Raw genomic sequence first — 23,893 nt, 5'->3', positions numbered from 1 at the left:
GGCTAGCCATAGAGGCTTGGCCCCCCAAACCGCACGTGCAGTGCGTCAATCATATGTGGACTATTTTATGGGGAGGGGGGCCATTGAAATGCCTGATCTTGACTAAAGAATAAAATTTACTTTTTGTTTGATGAAACAGTGTTTATTTTTTTGATTTTAGTTATTTGTAAGTTTTGGGGGGTAATGTTTCTTTTTCCTAGGTTCTCATCCAGCCATGTGTTTGGGATGTCATAAATTCCCATGAGTGTTAAATCTTTTAATAACTCTACAAATATGCCTGAGTAATTGAATGAGTCTGCATTGATACCAATAACTACACACAAATTGTTTGGAGACCAAAATGTTATTTATTTCTTACTTTTTTCTTTTTGATTAGTACAACAAATACTTTTTTTTATAATTTTTTTGTCTTTTTTGATTAGTACAAAATATCATTTTTTTATTTTTTTTGTCTTTTTTGATTAGTACAAAATATCATTTTTTTATATTTTTTTTGTCTTTTTTGATTAGTACAAAATATAATTTTTTTATATTTTTTTTGTCTTTTTTGATTAGTACAAAATATCATTTTTTTAAAAAAAATTTGTCTTTTTTTTGATTAGTACACCAATTTTTTTTTTTTTTTTTTTTCAAATTCAAGGAAAAAAGAAAATACACAAACAATTAAACCCTCCCCAAAACATTAATAAAATTTTTAAGCTGCCGTTCCAGCGTCTTTGCTTTGTGGCGTATTTCACGGCAGGCCAGACGTATGTCCTCGACTTGGGCCCTGCAGGTGAGAACCTCGCCGATGAGGAGCTGGGCACTATACGTGTCCAGTCCCTGACCAGCCCGATTTCCTCCTGAAATGTGGAACCAAAACATGTGTTAAAAGATTGTATGCCTATATCTATATTCACAGAAAATGTGGTAGATGTTACTTTACCGGATGTTGAGGCAGGTTCCTCTTCCTCTACATCCCTCGGGGGTGTGGCTTGATTGGCTTGTGCCTCCTGCCTTTCTGCTTCATTGTGCCCTACAAGATTGAAGAAAGGGAAAACATGAGGTTCAAACATTACGAGCGGCCTGAAATGACACCCAAAAATTAATAAATTATAAACAAAAGGTCAATATTGTTGATTTTTAAACAATTATCAAGAAAATAGACCAGTATTTAATCCATTCACAAAGTAATGTCAAATCTGTTAACCAAATTTTTAAATTTAGATATGTAAGCTAACCAAGTCTCCCCTGGATCTGCTCACCCCTGTGTGTGACCCAACATAGGTTGTGATTGTGACAAACAATTGTGCTACTGAGTACACATGTTCAATAAAAAAAGGAGTAGCAAACGCTCCTTTTTGTGAATCTCAAGGTATTTACGTTTCTTCTAAAATAAGCTGAAACACATTTCCATCAATTCCAGAATTGAATACACCTTTTTTTTAAAAGCCCCAAAAATGTCACAACTTTCATATTTGTGTCGACTAATTGGTCATAGGAGTCGTCGTTCATTCGCCCACAATTCCTAAATTTACGATTTTTGTTCAGATACAGTGCTTCAACTCCCCTTTGCACATGCAAACTAGGCATGATGCCATTTCTCATTAATATGGTCTTGGATTATTGAAAGTCAGCGAATGAACGACGACTACGACGACTGCATCATGCGTCCACATTCATAATATTCATTTTATGGTCAACCTGGAAAAAAAAAAAAAATGGCACAAAGAACACAACAAAATAATTAATACACATGGAAAAAACTTACTTCTTCTTCGAATCACCCTATTAATTCTGTAAAGTTGGTGGGGTTCCCTTTTTTTTAAATCCGACCACCTTTTGCGCAGGTGCTCTCTGCTCCTGGTTTTCCCAAACTTCCGCTGGAGCCTACGGATGACCTTCTCCATAATTTGGGCTTTTACTTTATTGGGATGCATGTAGGGGCCATGCTTGGCATCATAGTCCTCCCTCCTCAATATGGTGACCATCTCCACCATTTCATGAAAACTCATATTGGAGGCTCTGCACCGGAATCTGCGGCGTGGTTGGGCCTGGCCTGCCTCCTGGCTTGAGCTAGAATACACCTCCATGTTGTCCATCTTTTCTCACTCACCAAACGACAGAGAAGGGGCGTGGAAAGGACGATACCGAACGTCAGGGGCGGGGTGTCGTGCGGAGCGTCACGCGTGCGTAGTGTAAAAGGGATGGGACGTGTTTGTAAACGGCGTGCATAGTCTGTGGAAGAAGGCGTAAATCACGATCTTTCCTAACGACGAGACGTAAGTTTTTTATTCCGACTTTATTATAGTGAATAGGGAATGAGTTTGTGGGCTAGTTAGGGGAAGTAAGCTAGTGGCTTTAATTACATTATGTTTTGGCTTCTGTTTCATGTGCAGAAAGAATGGATCCCTTCAAGGATGCGGAGTTCCTGACAGAATTCATACAAAAATGGAAGGAACATCCTGTTCTGTGGCAAACCAAAAGCACAATAAATAAAAACAAAGATGCCAGGGAGAAAGCTAGACAGAGCATGCTTGTTTTTCTGAAAACAAGGGTCCCCAACGCCACAACAGCCACTGTGAAAAGCAAAATCAATTCCATCAGGGGCACCTACAGGGCCCAACGGGTCCAAGTCCTGGCCTCAATGAGGTCTGGGGCTGCAGCTGACTCCATATACAAACCAACCCTGTGGTACTATAGTCAGCTGCAGTTCCTGGACGACCACATTGAGACCAGGACATCCATGTCTACCCTTCCCCCAAGAGGTAGCTCCCAGCTTCCCAGCAGCCAATCCTCCAGTGTTCCCTGCAGACAAGAGCAGGCAAGCTCGGAGGAAGAGGAAGAGTTCCTGGAGGACCCCAATTGTGAGCCATGGAGAATGGTATGTGTTTTTTGTATGAATTTAGTTAGTATATGACAAGTATAGTAATAATGGTAAATGTATGTTACTATTGTTCTAAATTCTATGTGAATCTCGTAAGTTTAGGGATAGGATCAATAGTCAGTAGTGGGAAAACATGATGGGGTCAAAATGGGCAAATTAATAATGTTTATGAAGGAGTGGGTGGCATTTTCAGATAGGCCAGTAGGGGGGAGTAACGCAATACACCTGCAAGGGGTCCCAGATGGAAGACACCCTTTTTGAGTACTATCTAGTTGACACTAAATTGAATAAAATAATTTTTGGGGAAAAGGCCACTTATTTGCTAAATTAGGCATGCAACAACCCACATAATTCCAGGGGGACCATGTCTGAAGGTGTTTAAGGGGCCACATAATTAGGGATGGCGACCCTGTGTGTAATATATATTGACATTCAATTTGCATCACTCATGATTGTAAAAATGTGTGTGATTAATGACAAACACAAATAACATATGTTCCTTTTTTTGATACACAGGCAGACCCAAGCCAGGAGGAGCCAGGGCCCACAGGGAGCCAGGAAGAGCCAGGGCCCACAGGGAGCCAGGAAGAGACAGGGCCCACAGGGAGCCAGGAGGAGCCAGGGCCAACTGCAAGGCAGGAGGTGGCAGAGCCCACTGGGAGCCAGGAGGTGGCAGGCCCCAGTGGGACCCAGGAGGCACGCCGGCGGGATACCATCTCCCGGATCCCTCCATTCCGCAATCCCAATAAACGGCTCAGGAGTATGCGACAAATGGAGGAGGAGACCCAGGGCCTGCTTCGCCAAGCTACTGCAGCCATCCGAGAGCCACCCAGTGAAGTTGAGGGGTTCGCAGCGCTCATTGCAGCCAAGATGTACAATCTGGAGCAGAGCCAGCGTGTGCGCTGCGAACTCCTCATCTTCCAAGCCATAACCATGGCATCCCTGGGGCAGCTCGATGACGACACCCACATTGTGCGGATTGCTCCTCCTGTCCTTGCTGCTCCTCCTGCTCCTGCTCCTGCACCTGCTCCTGCTCCTCCACCTCATGAGGCTGCTCTGGCTCCTGCCACCTCATCTCCTCCAGGAACCCAGCCCCCAAGGACTCGGGCTACAGGGAAGGCTGCAGGGAAGACTGCAGGGAAGGCTGCTGGGAAGAAAAGGGCGAAGAAATAATACGGTGCCCCTGATGGAATTTTAATGTGGACTCACAGGCTGTATTTGTGGCTTCGGGGACCCTTGTTTTCAGAAAAAATCAAGCATGCTCTAAAGTGCTGCCTACCTTGGCATCTTTGTTTTTATTATGTTGTGTTTTTGGGTTGCCACTTTTTTTTTTTAAAATTTTTAGGAAGACTAAAATAAATGTTAATTTTTCAGCCAAATTTCAACATGTTTCTTTATTGTAGATTTGAGAGATCAGTATTGAGTGGGCAGACCCATTACAAAATAAATAATGCAAACATTAACAAGGTAAAAAAACATGCTTGTGGGTGAGTTAACTAAAAAATTAGGTTGTTGCAGACACTTCACACACTCCTAAATAAAAACAAAATAGAGATTACTAATCAAATTGGTGACAAAAATTAAAATAAAAAAAAAAAGGTGGACCAATATATATATTTAAAATGTTTAAGATGGAAGATACAACTAAATAACAGAACACAAACATAAACATTATCAAACAAGAAAGAAACTAATTAAAAGCTTGTCATAACTATGTAACAAGATCAGCCGCAACAAACGTCCATTTCTGGGTAGCAGTTAAAAGCAGGGGTTAAAGAAGCGCTTTATTTTCTTGTCTATAAGCTGAAAAACACCTTAACGAATGTGCTGATTCCATTCTGAACAGTCGTTTTACATGAATGAGCGCTGCCGTCTCCTAACTTGCTTCTGAGCATGCGCGGGCTTAAATCGACGTTTTTACGTACACACGGTCAATGTTTAGAACACAGAAAACGACGTCGGCCAAAAACGACACATAAAATTGAAGCATGCTTCAATTTTTTTCTGTCGTTTTTTAGAAGACATAAAACGACGTTTTTGCCCACACACGGTCAATTAAATTGACGTTTTTGAAAATGACGTTTTTTTCCATTGCAGAAAGCGATGGTGTGTACGCGGCATTACTTTCTGCTTTCAAGCAATACATCCAGCTTCTTCCCAGCAGCAGCATAAGGAAAGGGGGGTGTACTGTGATGTAAGGGAGGGTGGGGGACTCAACTTATGATGGTGGGGTGGCTCTTGACATCTAATGTAAAGGGGAGGAGATGCGCTGGACATCCAATCTTACAGATACCCCTGTGTTAGAGAGTCTGTTAGATTTTCGGCGCCCCCGCCTCTGCAGGTACTGTACCTGGATGCAATGCACCCTGCCTAGGATCGGCCCTGAACAGGCCCTCCCTCCCGCTGCCCGCTGGTGCCTCTCTGGGATCTCTGTCCCACTGGAGAACCTGGAACTGAAGCCAGTGTTCTGCCCGCTTACCACAGAACTCCATCTTTTGTTAGCCTTTTCATAGTTTGTTTGGGCCACATTGGCCCAAACAAATTATGTCCCTCACTAACATGTGAGGCAGCTGGATATGCAATATAAACTGTATGTAGCTGCAGCAACAGATACTTCCAGTCTCATACCCAGAACACAGTATACACGATCGGATTTCCGATGGAATAAAATCCGTCGGAATTCCGATGAAGCTGACTTTCATCAGTCTTGCCTACACACTGTCAGACTAAATTTCGACCGTCCAAAGCGCAGTGACATAAAACACTACGACGAGCCAAGAAAAATGAAGTTCAATGCTTCCGAACATGCGTCGACTTGATTCTGAGCATGCGTGGATTTTTCGGCGATGGAATTCCACACAGACGATCGGAATTTCCCATTGGATTTTTTTCCATTGTAAAAATTTAAAACATGTTCTATTTTTTTACACTGACAACAGAGGCTCTTCAACACATGATCAGCCGTGTCCAATCACAATGTAAACAGGAAGAGCCGATCGGCTGCCACCTATCAGTGCCGCATACCAGTGCTCAAACGTGCCACCCATGAGTGCCCATCAGTGCCGACTATCAATGCCCATCAGTGCTGCATATCAGTGCCACCTACCAGTGCCCATCAGTGCTGCATATCTGTGCCACCTCATTGGTGCCACCTTATCAGTGCCCATCGGTGAAGGAGAAAACATACTTATTTACACAATTTTATGACATAAACAAACATTTCTGTCTTTTTTTATTTGTTTAGCAAAAAATAAAAAACGCAGAGGTAATCAAATACCACCAAAAGAAAGCTCTATTTGTGGGAAAAAAATGATAAAAATTCTGGGTACATTGTAGCATGACCACACAATTGTCATTTAAACAGCGGCAGCGCAGAAAGCTGAAAATTGGCTTGGGCAGGAAGGGGGTGTAAGTGCCTGGTATTGAAGTGGTTAAAGTGATTGTAAAGTTTTATTTTTTATTTATTTTTTAAATAACAAACATGGTCATACTTACCTCCACTGTGCAGCTCGTTTTTCACAGAGTGGGCCCCAAACCTCGACTTCTGGGGTCCCTTGGCGGCTCCTCCCCGCATCAGATAACCCCCTAGGAGAAGCGCTCTCCTGGGGGGGGGGGTTACCTTAAGGGCACACTCCCGAGTCCAGAATTTGCATTCATAGACGCTGAATGTAGGACTTGGCCCCACCCCCTGGGTCATTGGATTTGATTGACAGCAGCGGTAGGCAATGGCTGCGCTGCTATCACTCTATCCAATCAACATCTGGGACCCGTGGAGAGAGGCACAGTGTGTCTCCGCCGAGGGAAATTCGGGGCTCAGGTAAGTATAACGGGGCACCTAATGACTAGGCCACCACTGATGGGCACACACCAGGATTCCCACACTCTGGAGGTGTTTTCTCCCACTTCCTGTTTTGGATATGGGATAGGAAGTGAAGGTAAATCTCCCCCATGAGATAAAGATGGCAAAAATTCAAAATAAATCGGACAGGGGTTATAACCCTTACTTACTCTATCCAAAATGAAAAAAATAAAGTTTTGTCTTTAGTTACACCTAAAAATAAAATAATGATATGAATTAAAGGTCTAATGGAGAATGAATGGTAGGGGTGAAATGATGGAAAATAGGTGGGATGGGTGAGGGGTGACCATCACTTTGCTAAATGAGCGGTCTCTTATCTTTAGTAAAATCCACCCTCATGTCTGTATAGAATGCAGTAAGAATGTATTTCGGCTTGTTTACCGTTCCTTCCCAGAAACAGAAAGCCCCAGAGAGTGAAGGGAGGGACCGTTGGCAGTGACAGGGTTAAGTGACACTGCAATACCAGGAAATGCACACACTGAGCCTGCATACACCTGTATAGGGAGAAGCGCGCTTGTTGGGGCCGCCTGACCACCCAAAGGTAAGGACACCTGCTCTATGGCGTTTTTTTTTTTTTTTTCTTAATGTATAACTTGTAGGTTAGCGAACACCCGGCTTTATCGTTTGTTTAGAGAACTAACAAAACTAAAACATGTCTGGCATCGTCCTGGAAGCAGACCCTCCGTGGGGGCCACCGACAACAGTACAGCCCGGATACCTACTGCGGCAGGGCCTGACCTGCAACCTCAGTACAGTGCGGAGCCCTCAGGACAATAAAAAGGGGGCAAAAGTCGGCAAACTTTTATTTTATTTGTCGATATTCCTTCTTATGTTAGTGGCGCCCCCTTATGGTGAGTTGTTTGTTTCCTCTGTGAAAAGGAACTATACACTGATCGGGTGTATTATATTTGGGAGACATTCCAGCTCAATGCTTTCCTTATGTGGGTGATTCACCTTCTGTGGGCTCTTTATGGAGATGATGATGATTCTATATTTTAAGGAAACATGTAAAAATTGCTTACCTCCTATTAATTACCCTGCATTTGTTCAGGTTCCCTAAGGTGAAATAGAGGAGATCTATGTTTATCGTTCGCCTCCTATCAGCCTTTGATGCAAACAGTGACCTCAAGGACACATAATCCAACCAGCCTGTGCTGTGTATGGCCATAGATGGATGGAAAGTTTTTGGCTGGGACTGGCCGAATTTTGATCCATCTATACCTATTCGAGAGGAGTCTACTTAGCGATCGACTGTTCTCGAACAGGACTGTTTGAAAATGTGTGTTCGATTGGCGCATGCAACCAATCGGCTGCAGTGCTGATCCGTTTATTCTGACAGCAGAGAAATGTGGCTGTCAGAACCCAATAGCATAGCGTAGAGGATTCCTCCACCCACTTTGAATGTTGAATCCACTTATAACAAATACATTTATTTTATTTTTATATAATCTCTGTTGGCTGATCAAAAAAAAACAAATGGTCTATGGCCAGCATATATGACTTCATTCTGTGTCCAGGGAGCCCCATCCAAGCCAGATTCCAATTTTAATGCCCGGTACACACGATCCGATCATCGTCCATTGTTTTTTTTTGCATGTTAATCTCACGTTGAATCTGATGAGTTTACTAAAGTCACAAAAATTCTCGTACGACAGAATAAAAAATCAGAAGTGGTGTCATGTGTTGTAATGTATTTGTATTACATTTTCGAATGACGGCTGTACTGATTAAACGAAAATCGTACGATCTGGCATCGTACGAAAAAAAATCTCCGTGCATGTCCGATAGAATAATATCGGATGAACTGTCCTGATCGGCTCTCGAAAGCCCTGTACTAACGATTCGATTATCGTATAATCGATTCGAAAGCAGCATTTTTCGTACGATTTTCAGATTGTGTGTGTGTATGGGGCGTAAGTGACACTAAAGCTTTCAATTTTTGTTTTAAAAATAACAAACGTGTTATGGCCCGTGCACACGATCTGAAAATTGGATGAAAAATACCGCTTTTGATGCAATCGTACGCTAATCGGATTGTTAGTACAGAGCTTTCGAGAGCCGAAAATGACAATTCATCCGATTTTATTATTCAATCGGACAAGCACTAAAATTTTCCTCGTACGATACCAGATCGTACTATATTTGTTTAGTAAGTACAGTTGTTGTACGAAAATACAATGCAAACCCACTGCAACACATGACCTGTGTTTTTTTTTTTATTTTTATTTTTATTTTATTTTTTTTCTGTCATACGAGAATTTTTGTGACATATTAAATTTCTACTTGTGACTAGTAAGCGAAAAATGTCGGACGATCTGTCATCCGATTTTTGGATAGTTTGTAAGGGGCATTAAACTTACCTGCTCTTAAAATATATATATATATATATATATATATATATATATATATATATATATATATCTCTCTCACAAGTCAAATAGAAAAATAAGGAACAAAACCTAGTCAAGTAATACTGATAGCCTTCCATAAAGATCCAAATGGCAACAGGTCAAGCATAATTGCACCAGCTGAGAGCGTATAGATGGCACAAATGACAGCGACAAGGGAGACCTAAAGCATAGACTCAAGGACTTAAAACTGCAAATATATAATATAATATAATATAATATAATATCGCAAAACAATGTACTGGGAAGCCTGGCATCCTGGTGGCCAATATGTCAGAGAAGGGGGGCAATGAGACACCTGTATGTATTAATCAAATACCTGAATGGTATAATGCCCATATCTGAGCCAGGTACATGTAGTAGGTGGTGGACAGAAAAGAGGTAGAGATAAGGGGCCAGGTGTCCCCTGCCTGTGCAATGGTTTTGCACAGAGCAGTACCAATCCTCTCTTCTGGTCCCCTGCTGGCACCCCTGGCTCGTACCCCAAGAGCAAGCTACTTGCTCTGGGGGCACGTGTGTGCGCGCTACCTCCTGAGCCCATTCTGCGTGTGTCTATAAGACTCGCAGTACGGCTTGGCCCCACTCCCTCCTCTCTGGCTGTGATTGACAGCAGTGGGAGCCAAAAACTTTCTGCCTTTGCAACCACTTTTAGCCTAGGTCCACACTGAAATGTGGGTTTGAAGTTGTGCGAACTTGCACAACTTCAAACCAGTATTTCAGTCCAACTTCAGGGGCGATTTCAGAGACGTCTGTGCGGGTTCCTGCATAGATGTCTATTGAAATCGCCCCCAAAGTCACCAAAAGAAGTGCAGGAACTACTTTTGGGAATCGTTTCCGGCAATATGCTTCAATGTGAGCGAGGGCTAAATGTTCACCATTGCAATTTTTTTTTAAAGGTTAACTAACAGCATACCCCCCCCCCCCCCCCAGTATCCTCTCTACTTACCTCCGAGGTTTCTGAGCTGTCGGTGTACCTGCAGCTGCTCCAGTGGTTTGGGAATTTGAAATCTACGTTTTTTTTTTTTCTCCTGGACTGGGTATCTATTTCTGACAGGTAACTGCTCCCATTTGCATAGGGGCAAGAAGAGCAGAAGTACTTCCTGCCCACCCGCAACCTCTTGGGACAAGTTCCAGAAGGTTGTGGGACTATTCTGGAATGCGCAAGGGGAAGCTAGCTGTGAAATGGGAAGTCACAGTTGACTTCCCAAAAGCAAGATGGATGCATCGGGGACCCAATGACTGGCAATGAACCAGGCTGGGTAATGATAGCACTGGGTTCACCGTTTTGGGTGCAAATTTGCATTGGAGCCGCAGCAGAAATATGTGAACCGGCTCCATAGAGAGCTGTCCAAAATCTTCTGCGAATTGGATGCGGAGAACACATCCAATTCACAATAGAGTGTGAACCCAGCCTAAAGCCTTGTACACACGATCCGATTGTTGGCCACCTGAGCGTCAGATTTGTGTCTTCAGGGCGTGTGCCTGGATCTTGTCTTGCACTCAATTGTCGTCCAACGAACATAGTGACGTACTACAAGGAATTTCTGCTCTTGAGTACCACCCTTTGGGCCCCTTCTGCTAATTTCACGTTTGGTGAGCATTGATTCCAATCATGCGTGTTTGTACTTTCAACTCTTATGTGACGGACTTGTGTGCTGACCATCAGAAAATCTGACAACCACAGGCGTGGCTACCGCGCGAAGCTGCATGGACGTGTAATCCGACAGCTCCGTTACCAGGCACGGGAACCGCAGACGATAGAGGCACTACCACAGCTCACATCCACTCGGACTCTCCGCGTATCAGACCCCGGACGGCAGCGGTATGACCCGCAAACGTAAGGAGTCAAGGGAGCCGCGGAAATTGGAGGACTTTTATCCTCCGAAGGGCCGCGGCCTACACCAAGATGGCGCCGCTCCGGAGACTGTCTCCCCGGCCTCCTCGCGTGGCTCACATTCGACCGCGTCCAGCCCAGGAGACCAAGCAGGCTTGTCACGGAGGTCTCCAGCGACACTCACCCCAGCATCTACTCCTCTCTCCAGAAGCCCTGCCAAATCTAAGCCCCGCTTGGAGGGAGATGCAGGGACACTGAGACCTGGACAGGACTCCATGGAGGACACGAGGGAGCTGATTGACCCATTCACTGCCTTTCCTACCTCAGGTAAGGCGGTTTCAGATACAACTTTAAAGGACATGTTAGTTTCCCTACGTAGCTCCATGCACGCTGATATGATGCAATGCATGCGTAACTTCAAGGCTGAGATGGGAGAAATGGGGGAGCGTGTCACACATGTGGAGGAAAAAATGGGTGAATTTGCCAGCTCTCATAATACCCTGATTGATGCCCATGCTGACCACTCAGAAGAACTTGCTTGGCTTAGGGCAAAGGTGGCCGACCTCGAGGACAGATCGAGGAGGAACAATGTAAAAATTAGGGGGGTCCCTGAGTCAGTCCTCCCAGCACAACTTCATCACTATGCTCGGGACTTGATTCACCAAATCCTCCCCTCTGTCCCGGAGTCCGAACTACAGATAGATCGCATCCACAGATTGCCCAAGCCAGCCCACCTTCCTGATAATATCCCCCGGGATGTTTTAATGCGGGTGCATTTTTATCATGTGAAGGACCAGCTTATGATGACTTTCCGCAAAACGCAGCAACTTCCTGAGCAATTTGAACGCATCCAACTCTATGCGGACTTATCTCAATTTACGATGCAAAAGCGTAGGTCTCTGATCCCTGTAACCAAAGCGTTACGGAACCATAATGTCCCCTACCGCTGGGGTTTCCCAGTAAAGCTCACTATCACTCATGACGGAAAAAACTCTGTAGTGACGAGTATAGACGAGGGCCTTGCTCTACTCGGAGCTATGGACATCCTTCCGGAGCAATCACAACCTAGTGCCTCGTCCCCAGAGAAAATAGGAGTCCAATCTGAATGGCAAACAGTGGTGAGGAAGAAGAGTGGCAAAAACAAATCCAGCTCATAATATGCCTATATGGTTAGTTTTTTCTGAACCTCAAGGTTCCCACCTTGACCTGGCGTACGTGTACGCACGTTATGTTTACCCCCTCAGTTGTGGGTAGAAACCCTACCCTCTGGTTCTTGCATGGACAAGTCGCATTTTTACTACATTATTTGCTTTTTTCTTTTCTTTTTTTGACTTTCTTTTTGTTCCCCGTCCTCCCTCCCTCTTCCTGGAATGGTCTGCTCTCCGTTCATGCTGCTCTCCCTGCACCGCTCCGAACTGGATCGTCCATCTTCCCCCTGCCTGTCAGTGATGCCGAAAACCTGGAGCCTCTGAAGTTTATGGAACTAAGGTACTGTTATCATCCGCACCCACACTGTGACCATGGCGCTTAAAATAGTGTCCCTCAATGTCAACGGCCTTAACCACCCGGCCAAGCGGGCCTCGGTCTGGAGGGAAGCGCTTAAACTCCAGGCCGACGTTCTTTGCATACAAGAGACGCACTTTCGGGCTTCTGAGCCTCCTCGCTTTCAACACAGGAACTTTCCACATATCCTCATGGCTTCAGCCCCCACTAAACAAAAAGGGGTTCTCATTGCTTTCAGAGACACGGTGGCCCTTACATTGTTGGAAACCCACGCTGACCCAGAGGGGAGGTATCTCATTTTGCTTTTGGAACTCAACAACAAACCCTTCACTCTGGTCAGCTTGTACGCTCCAAACTCCCACCAAATCCGGTTTCTGAAGAGACTTTATAGTAAAATAGCTGCCCTCAAAAGGGGATCCCTGGTAATATGTGGGGACCACAATTTAACAGCAGACCACACTCTGGACTCATCGTCTGGTACGAAACGAACCCCACCCCAGCTTCAACCCCTGTTTCACGCTGAAGACATTTTTGATGTTTGGAGGTGCCAGCACGCTGATGAGCGTGACTATACTTTCCATTCTGCCAGACACAACTCTTACTCCAGGATTGACCTGATTCTGGTGGATAAAATGCTCCTGCAGGCGGTGTCCTCCTCCACCATCCACGACATCTCTTGGTCTGACCATGCACCTGTGTCGATTACGGTGGTGGAGGGGCACACCCCGAGCCCTGCATATGTGTGGCGGGCTAACTCCCGAGTTTTTCAGTCATCATCCCATGTGTCTATGTTATCCAAGAGTTTGTCCCAATTTTTTGCGGAGAATGCAGGTTCGGTCTCGGATCCTGCGATATTGTGGTGTGCCCATAAGGCTTTTGTTAGAGGGATCATTTTGCAGATATGTGCGAGGGAGAAAAGGCTGAGGACACAGAAAGTGGACAGGCTCCTTAGGGACATCCAACTCTTAGAAGCCCAAAATAAGCTCAAAGCTACAGATCAACTTGCACAAAAACTATCACAGAGCCGCTCTGATCTCAGACTTCTATTAATCCACCAATATGACAAACACCTGCGGGCCCTAAAACTGACCCATTACTCCTCAGGTAACCGTGCTGGTAAATTCCTGGCCCAAAGACTTAAAGCCGCTAGGGTCAAATCTAAAATTCCATACCTTCTCCACTCGTCCAACAATTCTAAAATTGTGAACCCCAAGGACATAGCGAACTCCTTTGCGGAGTACTACTCCTCCTTATATAATCTAAATAGAGACCCCAAAACGCCCCAACCCTCAGAAGATGCCATCCAGGCCTTTTTTGCTAAGATCAATCTCCCCTCCCTATCGGAGGGTCAACTCACGTCACTGAACGCACCCATAGGGGAATCTGAGATCAGAAGCGCCATTAAATCACTCCCACTGGGTAAATCCCCAGGACCGGACGGGCTGCCGGGTGATTATTATAAGCTCCTACAGGACAGTCTGACACCCACACTACAAGCTGTGTTTACTGAAGCTGTGTCCTCTGCCTCGTTCCCCTCCGAGATGCTGAAGGCTTATGTGGTTACAATTCCTAAACCAGGCAAGGATCCCACCACCCCGGCTAACTTCAGACCCATATCCTTGCTCAACACTGACGTTAAGCTGTACGCAAAGATCCTGGCCCATAGACTTCTCCCTGTCCTCCCGACCCTTATCAGCCCTGATCAATCTGGTTTTACCCCGGGGAGACAGGCGTCAGATGCGACTAGGAGGGTGCTCGGGGTGGTGCAGTGTGCTAAGTCCTGTCGGACGCCTTCTCTGCTGTTGTCCTTGGACGCGGAGAAGGCGTTCGACAGGATACATTGGGGGTACATGAGATATACTCTACAGAGGTTTGGCTTCACGGGACCCATCCTTTCGGCCATACTTGCCTTGTACTCCTCCCCTTGTGCTCAGGTGTATACATCAAACCTGCTGTCGGATGCATTTACTATCTCTAATGGCACAAGACAGGGGTGCCCCCTCTCCCCCTCAATCTTTAATCTTTTGATAGAACCCCTAGCGGAGAGGATTAGATCCCATCCGGATATCAAGGGTTTCCCTGTTCAAGGTAGATCCCACACTATTAATCTCTTTGCCGACGATATAATCATCTTCCTCACCTCTCCCTCGACCTCATTGCCGCATGCCCATGACGCACTAGCAGCATTCAGTGACATCTCTTATTACAAGGTGAACTTCTCAAAGTCAATCATTCTTGACCTGGGCATTCCACCTCCTACAAAAGCTCATCTCCAAAAATCCTTCCCCTACACTTGGAGCAAATCCTTTATCTCCTATCTAGGAATTAAAATAATGGCGGACCCATCCAAACTTGCGGATGCCAACTACTTACCTTTGATCGACAAACTGACTAAAGACACCAATAGATTCGCTAATACGGAGCTATCTTGGACTGGACGTTTAGCCACATTTAAAATGATGATCCTACCTCAGATGCTTTACATCTTTAGAACGCTTCCCATCCCCATTCCCAGGGTGCACCTTAAAGCCCTCAATGGCATCCTGTCCAAATTTATTTGGAAATCAAAAAGACCCCGTTGTGCCAGAACCTTATTGGTCAGACATAGATCGGTGGGAGGGATGGGGCTTGTGGACATTCAAGACTATTTTCGGGCGTCGATTCTGACACAACTCAGACCATGGCTGACCTCCCCGAACGACTCTAACTCTATCTGGACCGACATTGAGATGTCCCTTAGCCCGACTAAAAATCTCAAACTCCTGCTACTACTGGACACGTGGAAACCATTTCCGCTAAGTACTTTACCGCTCACACTTCGGGCCTCTCTTGCGGCCTGGAGGGAGCTGCGTGATGCGCCTCCCCTGCCCTCTGGATGCGTAGAGCTTTCAGTTCCCATAGAGATCCTTTCTCTGGCTATCCCGAACCTTTCGATGTCGGACTGGCGGGACAAAGGTATCCTGTACATAGAGAACCTCTTCCACAATAATGTCTTTCGCCCGTTCGCCTCCCTTCAGGGCCAATTTGCATTGTCCCATAGGGATCACTATGCTTATCTTAGGATTGCCCATTTTTTGAAATCCCTAACTTCTTATCAAATGTGCTTCCATAGGGAGGCATGGGACTTTTACACTTCTGATCCAGCACCACCCAAGGGTATCGCAATTTTTTACAACTTTTTCCAACACAAAATGTATTTTAAGAAATCCCGGCCGTTTGAGAAGTGGGAGGAGGATTTAGGAGTGACTTTTACAGAACAACAGTGGAAGCAAGCATTCCGCTCAATCTACAAAGCGTCTAGCTGTATAAACCACTGGGAATTGGCCCAAAAAATTGCCCTCAGGTGGTATCTCACTCCCTACAGGCTATCCAAGTTTGTCCATCTTGGCTCACCACTATGTTGGAGGAACTGTGGGGAGTCAGGTAACCTGCTCCACATGTTCTGGACGTGCAAACACCTGAGAAGTTTTTGGAACGCTATATTTACGTACATTTCCAGGATTACTGGATTTTTGACCCGCCCAAACCCTGCCCTTGCGGTACTGCATATAGGCATTGAGAGGTTTCCACCAGATCTTAGAGTGGTGATCTCTCACATCCTGTTGGCGGCTAGAACTCTCATTGCGAGACACTGGAAGGCAGACAGGGCCCCCAATGCATCGGAGGTTCTGGTAATCACCAGGTCGCATTATGTCTATGAGTCTCTAATAGCTAATAGGAGAGGCAGTAGGCCGAGGTTTGATGTGGTTTGGCAGGTGTGGACCACACACTTTCCAAGTGATGTATAGGTGAATTTTTCGAGTGACTGATGTGATTTGTTTCTAAATGATTGCTGTACTGGGGGCGGGCAGACCCTTCCTTCCTCCCTTCCTCCCTTCCTTCCTCCCCTCCTTCCTTTCCCTTCCCTTCCCTTACCTTTACCCCCTCTTCCCCTCCTCCCCCCTTCTTTCCATCTCTCCTCCATCTTAGTTTACTCCCATGACGGGCTAATGTTCTACTTATGGGCCTATGTTAAAGGACTAATGATGTTCCTGATTTTCTTCGGTCTTTGATCTGTCTGTGGACTTATGCTCATGTAGACTCTATATAGAATGTCATCGTGAAATTGGCCTGTTATGTCTCTATACCCTTTTGTATTCTTTTGTTTATTATTTCTGATCCTTGGTTGTACACCATAACCTGTTTTGAAAAACTTTTCAATAAAAACGAATTGATAAAAAAAAAGAAAATCTGACAACCAAACATTGTCCGCTGAAAATTTACTAGCATGTCATCCAACACTTGTTGGCTGAAAGTTGGTCAATTGTCAAAAGCAGCGTACTAACGGTCAGATTTTAGGACAACAGTCTGTCAACAGACAATCCCCTGCCAACAATTGGATCGTGTGTATGAGGCTTAAAGTGGAGTTCCACCCAAAATTGGAACTTCCGCTTAACCCACTCCTCGCCCCCTTACATGCCACATTTGGCATGTAATTTTTTTGGGGGGGTTAGTGGGGGCTTCAGGAGGAGTGGGACTTCCTGTCCCACTTCCTCCTGCCACCTAGGGGCATCGTAGGCGAATAGCTTAATCGCCTACAGGGAGGGGCTGCAGTAGGCGATCGCCTGGGACACATGACAGGTCCCATGCGATCGCCTGTCCAATGAGAGAGCGCCGCTCGCGCATGCGCAGTGGGTGCCCAGCCGTGAAGCCGTAAGTGCCCACACTTAGGATGAAGACGCCGGCCGGGGAGGGGGGGGAGAGAAGCAGAGTCCCGGTCGGCACGTCGCTGGAATGTGGAGCAGGTGAGTGTGTGTGTGTGTTTATTAAAAGCCAGCAGCTACACTTTTTGTAGCTGCTGACTTTTAATAAATACAAAAAATGCCTGGAACACCCCTTTAAGTGTCTGTTTATTAAATGTCAGCAGCTACAGCACATGTGTCAAACACAAGGCCCGCGAGTTGAATCCGGCCCTCCAGGCCTTTTCATGTGACTCTCCTTTGGACCTGCACTTTCTGCTTCCCAGCTTTTTTCCAGGAGCAACACAAGCAAGGGGGTGCACTTTGATGCAAGGGAGGGTGTGGGGGTTTATTCTAGACATCTGATGTAAGGGTGGGATATTCTGGACATGTAGTATTACAAATATTGCTCCTGTGTTAAATAGTTTTGTTTGGGCCAGTAGTGAGGGGAACAACATTGGAGGCGGAGACAGTGCTGGAGAGGTGACATGGAGCCAGGTAAGAGTTTAGCTATGGGGGAGAAAAGAGGCAGTGGGGCATATATCAGTGTGAACTGCCTGCGAGTCGGTTACGATGTGGGAACCCGTGATGGATTTGCATGGGTTCTCGCATTGCACCAGTGTGAACCGAGCCTTAAGGATTGGTAAACTGCAATATTTTAAATGTTTGGTGTTTAGGTTTAATATCAATTTGTAGCCCAACACCAGGAAACCTAAAAACCCTCCCTTGCAGTCGGGCTACACCCACACTGCAAGGATTAGCTGCTTGTTTATATCTTGAGAGCACAAAGCAGTTTTTTACTTGATCCTCCCCACCCACGCTCTGAGTTCAGCTTTAAAGAGTAACTCCACTTTCCCCTCTCGCCTTCCAGGACAGCTACTTGAGAGATGATTGGCTCTGCACTCTACAGGAAACACACATCGGATAAAATTTTTAAAAGGCCCCTCCCTTTCCTCCGACCCACAGTTGTTTTGTGTTTCCAGACCTTCCAAGAGCACTGACATGTTTTTTTGTTTTCTTAGGTCTGGTAACTGTGGTTGGTGGACCCCCCCCCCCTTTGCTGATATCATCCAGGACTAGCTTTGGCCAAGTCATGGGTGATGGTCTTGTGCTTTCTTTATTTAAATAATTTTTATTTTAGAAAAGACATAACAAAACATATATAAATTACATAACATTCACAAAACTAAACATACAACATTACATAACCTACACAAACACAATAGACATAGTACATAGCAGTCCTAGAACTAAAAGGGTCTTGCATTGACCTCATCTCAAATATAAATGCTTGAAACCCCACTAACAACCAAGGAGATGGCGTCGGCAATTGCCAGTTTTCCTAGATCCAAGTCGCCAGGGTCTGATGGGCTACCCATTGAATTTTACTCCCAATATAGTGACACTCTCCTTCCACGTCTGCTTACCCTCTATACTCACCTCTTTGAGACCCTAACTTTACCTCTGTCCATGAGAGAGGCAGTTATAGTACTCATTCCCAAACCAGGCAAGGATTTAGGTCTCCCCGAATCCTATAGACCCATATCCCTACTTCAGGTGGACATGAAAATCCTGGCAAAAATTTTGGCATTACGCCTCAATCAGGTTATCTTATCCCTAGTACACGAGGACCAGGCCGGCTTCATGCCGGGCAGGAACACCTCATTTAACCTTAGAAAACTGTTCATAAATATGCAAGCCCGTCACGACAATATTGGAGAAAGAGTGGTGGTGACGCTAGACACTGCTAAGTCGTTCAGTTCGGTAGAGTGGAACTACCTGTGGAAATGCCTGGCACAATACGGATTTGGCCCTAAATTTCTCAGATGGATCCGCTTGCTGTACCAGGCCCCAGTGTCCAGGGTAACGGCCAACGGATGCCAGTCGGACACTTTTGAACTCTCCAGGGGCACCAGACAGGGCTGTCCTCTTTCCCCCCTGCTGTATGCCTTGGCTACAGAACCACTGGCAATTTCCATCAGAGGGAACTCATTGATACAGGGCTTCCGCGTTGATGATCTGGAAAAAAAAATAAGCATGTACGCAGCTGACACGCTACTCTATCTAGCAGATTCGGGTCCCTCTCTGGCTGAGGCCCTGCGAACAATTGAACACTTTGGTTCATTCTCTGGACTCAAGATCAACAGGGAGAAGTCGCGAATTCTCCCTCTGGATTTTGCTCCCCAGACTGAATTACAGACCCGGTTGCCCCTGCGACGAGTGAGCTGTATCAAATACCGGGGGGGGGAGTGCTACCCGGTCACCGGTCGATTATGTCTCTCTTAATGTGGAACCACTGTTCGCCCTGATTAAATCCAAAATACAAATCTAGGCTCGCCTTCCCCTTGGAGTACTGGGTCATGTGAACCTAATTAAAATGGTACTGTTACCTAGGATTCTATATATACTTTGGCACACCCCAGTTTATTTACCACTGAAATATCTCAAAATCATAGATGCAATCCTCAAACCCTTTGTTTGGGGGAAGAATAGACATAAATTGGCATGGCGAATACTCAAAAATCCCACTGACCTGGCTGGTACGGCCCTACCAGACTTCAGTCAATATTACTTGGCATCCCAACTTTCTCAATTGTTCCACATAGATAAGACTGACAGGAAGAGATTCGTCCGACTCATATGCCCCACCTGGGTCCAGTTGACCACAGATCCCATCTGCGCTATAGCGGCAGGCGTCGAGGGTAATACAAAAAGGAGGAACACAATTCCCTTCTAAACCATTATAGGAAGGTATGGAGACTGGCCTCTGTTAAGTTGGCCATACCCGTACAAAATGACTATTCTCCCCTATGGCATAATAAATCGCTCCAGGAATTCTTGACTGTGCCAGACTCTGAGTCCTGGTGTAGAGGGGGAATTTTTTTACCTCTTACACTTACTCACCGCGGGCATGTTAAAAAACATTCCATGCACTGAAACTAGAATTTTTCTCTCCCAAATCGCATGTTCTTTCGTTTCTTACAGATCCGGCATGCTATTCTCTCCCAATTTCCAGAATCGTTGCCTAATCCCACCCGCAATCCCATAATGGATGTAGTCAAGAGTGATGACCCCTGGAAACTTATATCAATATTTTATAGCATGCTACATACTCCCATCAACAAAAATAGCTTTTAATGTAAAACCACGGTGGGAGAGGGACATAGAGAACCTTGAGGACGAAGACTGGAATGAGGCGCTAGACACATGCAAAGCTGTCTCACCCAAATTATCTGATAGACTAACCCAAATGTACATCCTGCACCGCACATACCTCACACCTGTAAGAATGGCTAAATTTAACCAGGGACAACCTTCCACGTGTCTCCTATGCAATGGAGAAACGGGCACATTCTACCATCTCCTGTGGTCTTGCCATCACATACAGGGATTCTGGAAACAGGTGGTGGATTTCCTCCATGACGAAATGGGATCTCCGCTGACCCTAGACCCCAAACCATGCCTTTTGGGTATTTTTCCAGATGCTGACACTGATAAATACACAAAGACTTTCATGCATGAGACTTATTCTCTGCTCGAAAAACAATTGCTAAACTCTGGATGAGGCAGACCCCCCCCCCCCCCCCCCCCAGACTGTCTGACTGGAAGACTGACGTTAATACCACATTGCCTTATAAAAAATGTATCTACATTAATAGAGGGTGCCCTGCAAAATACAACAAAGTCTGGGATTGCTGGCTCAATGCATCTGACACTTGTGTATAGCACTGCAGAGTATACCTGCCCTCTACACATGTCGCCCGACTGGGTTTAGACCATATTTACCACCCTTTTCAAATATATATATATATATATATATATATATATATATATATATATATAATATATATATATATATATATATATATATATATATGTGTGTATATATATATATATATGCAAAAGGTGTATTGCCACCCCAAAAACAATTACATCTGTACTTAACACCTGCCTTTATAATTACTTAGGATCTTTTATGTATCGCCTACGTATGTCACATGTAGAATGCCTGCACTGAACAAAGGAAAATGTTTGTGCATTGGAAAACTTGTACATGTTTGTGGGAAATAAAAACGTTTAATTAAAAAAAAAGGGTCTTGCATTGCAAAGAATCCAAAATCTTGTCATATAACATAAAAAAATTACAGACTCTTTCCACCCCATTAGAACATAACATTCCAGATCGTATAATCCTTTTTCTCTTTCCTTCCTTCTTTTCCCCCTCTCTACCCTCCCCCTTCCCTTTTATTCAAACACCCCATCCCATTTATTTTACACCAAGTGAGTCTAAAATGTATTTTGGTTTAAGGGGTGCATCTGGAGATAGCCCCATTTCCACCCAAATTCCGTGTGCCTTACACTCAGGGCCATCTTAATAGCATCATGGGCCTCTGGGGAAAGTAATGCTCTGGGGCCCCTACAATGGAGACGGTGCAGGTAAACAGATATCAAGTAGGTAGGAGGCAGACCAGCAGAGATTCCCCTATTGGGTGGAGATTTGCATTAACTACATAACCAATCATTCTGTACAGCAAAGAAACAGTGGGAAAATACCAGGGCTGTGGAGTCGGTAGATAAATGTTCCGACTCCTCAGTTTTATGTACTTCCGACTCCGACTCCTCTGTATTAATATGCGAATGTATTTTATACATTCCTTGAGGGAAAGGAACGCAACCTACCACAGGACTACTGGCTGGGAAGCCAACAGTCTACTGTATTGCACAGTTTAAGCAAAAGACAAACACAATGAAGACAAACACAATGAAAACAATCAAGTGGCTGGATAGTAGCAGCAGGCATAAACATCAGGAACAGGATCTTTACCAGTTCAAAAATACAAACCACATTATTTGGTTGTTTTAGAACAAAAACAAAGCTTATCTATAATGAACCAAAAACAAAATCTGTAAAACCTAGAAATGGTTATATTAATCTTGAAATGTAGTTATAGGCTTAGCAAATGCAAATCAATTCAATGTAGAGTTCTAAGGAAGAGAATTGCCTCTGCCAGATCCTTTCATAGAGGCTCTTAAGTCAGACTTTATTATTTTTAGGGCTGAAAATAATCTTTTGACACTGACTTGGGTGGGTGGCATTGCAGTAATTATTCTGGCCACATCACTAACGATCTCTGGATAAACAAGGATGGCTTCTTCAACAGTAAGTTTTGATGAGCGATCATACTTTTCAACTTCTTTTAGTGCTTTATAAAACTCCTGTTGGAATTTTTTTATTTGGACACTTACTGGTTCTCTAACATGCGTTCCCTGTAAAAGCAGAACACAACACTATGGAAAGTATAAGTATTGCAGCTCCTAATTGTGCGTTGCGTGCCATATAGTGAAGCACATGAAAAGCATGCTTCTTCACGGTCACTTAACGTGTTCGTTTTGCGGTTACGTGAGGCACTGCATGCATTGGTCTTTATTCTTACAGTAGAGAAGTCATTAATTAGAACTTTTTGTGAATTGGGACATTTAAACTTTTTTTTTTTTTTTTCCAATCTAAATTTAGTCGGAGTCGGTGCATTGTTTTCCGACTCCGACTCCAGGTACCCAAAATTTCCTCCGACTCCTCGACTCCGACTTCGACTCCACAGCCCTGGAAAATACTACATACATAAAGTAACAAAGCTGTCCTGTGCATATAATATATCTGCTAGATTGATGCCTCCCCAGCACTATGGCCCCTCTGCACCACTGCCAGCTTGCCCCCCCTGTGTATCCATCACTCTCAGTGCCACCATGGGGCCCCCAATTTCAGGGCAGTGTGGACTCAAGGACCAGCTGCTTTTGGGAAAAGTGCAGAGGCCCCCCATGCAGCTGGGGCCCCTGGGCAGTGGCCAGGAGTGCCCTCTCAATAAGACAACACCCTGCTTACACCATCCATTATTTTGTCCCTATGTACTTCAAAAACGAAATTTAATTTAAAGTGGAGTTCCACCTGTTTTGTTTTATTATTTTTATTTTTTTACCTAAAAGCTGATCTTTTTAATAATTTTCAATATTTCTTTTCCAAAATGGTTGGATCAGGGGGCAGTGCCACCATATGTGGCCATGCGTGCCCTCTAACCCACGTTCCCTCCAGCACATGGGTGATACCTCCTGGGTTGATCTTATGCAGTTTTGTTGGGACATAGTACCATTTAGTCAACAATTTGTAATTCATCTCTTTCATTCTTGCATCCATTGACGTGGAATGTACATAATCTTTAACTTTACGTTTCGTTTGTCCTGGGGGAGAAATTGGCATCATATATATTGAGTATCCCATGTCCATTTATTCCTCCTTGGTCTGTACGTTTTTCCCATGGGCTAAGTTCTTTAATAGCGTGCAGGAGTTTTGGGAGAGCACCTACGAAATGCTGGAGTTGTCTGTATCTCCAGCTATCCCAAGGTGAGGCTCCATATTTCTCCCGTAGCTCAAATATTGTACAAAGCACATTTCCCTTCAGCACATCCTTTAGTCAGACTATCGGGAAAACGTCCATTTCAGATGCAGCTTATTCCCCTTCCCTGGTGGGAAGTAGCTCGTACCCGAAGGGGGCATCAATGGACTGTTATATTGCCATAATCTAGTTTTAAAACAGGCTGTCCCACTTTCTCAATGTTTCCTTTGTAATTGAGGCCACGTCCCCAGAGAGGTCTCTATATTTCTTTGGTACCCACATTATTTGACCATTATTCTTCCAAAGCTGCCCATTC

At 44.8% G+C, this 23,893-nt stretch overlaps 1 protein-coding gene across 3 annotated transcripts in view; it reads left to right on the top strand.

The window, feature by feature from the left end:
* The first annotated feature begins 7,166 nt into the window (after positions 1 to 7,166).
* TJP3 (tight junction protein 3) overlaps positions 7,167 to 23,893 on the top strand; it is a 432,362-nt gene continuing 415,635 nt past the window's right edge. For all 3 annotated transcript variants that reach the window (XM_040322292.1, XM_040322285.1, XM_040322278.1), the window contains exon 1: positions 7,167 to 7,266. The gene's annotated coding sequence lies outside the window, so the exon portion shown is untranslated. The remainder of the gene's footprint in view (positions 7,267 to 23,893) is intronic.

This window comes from Rana temporaria, chromosome 1 (genome assembly GCF_905171775.1).
Source record: "Rana temporaria chromosome 1, aRanTem1.1, whole genome shotgun sequence".
Taxonomy (NCBI): Eukaryota; Metazoa; Chordata; class Amphibia; order Anura; family Ranidae; genus Rana; species Rana temporaria.
Note: the sequence above shows the minus strand (reverse complement) of the source record. Positions and strands in the feature narration are given on the sequence as shown.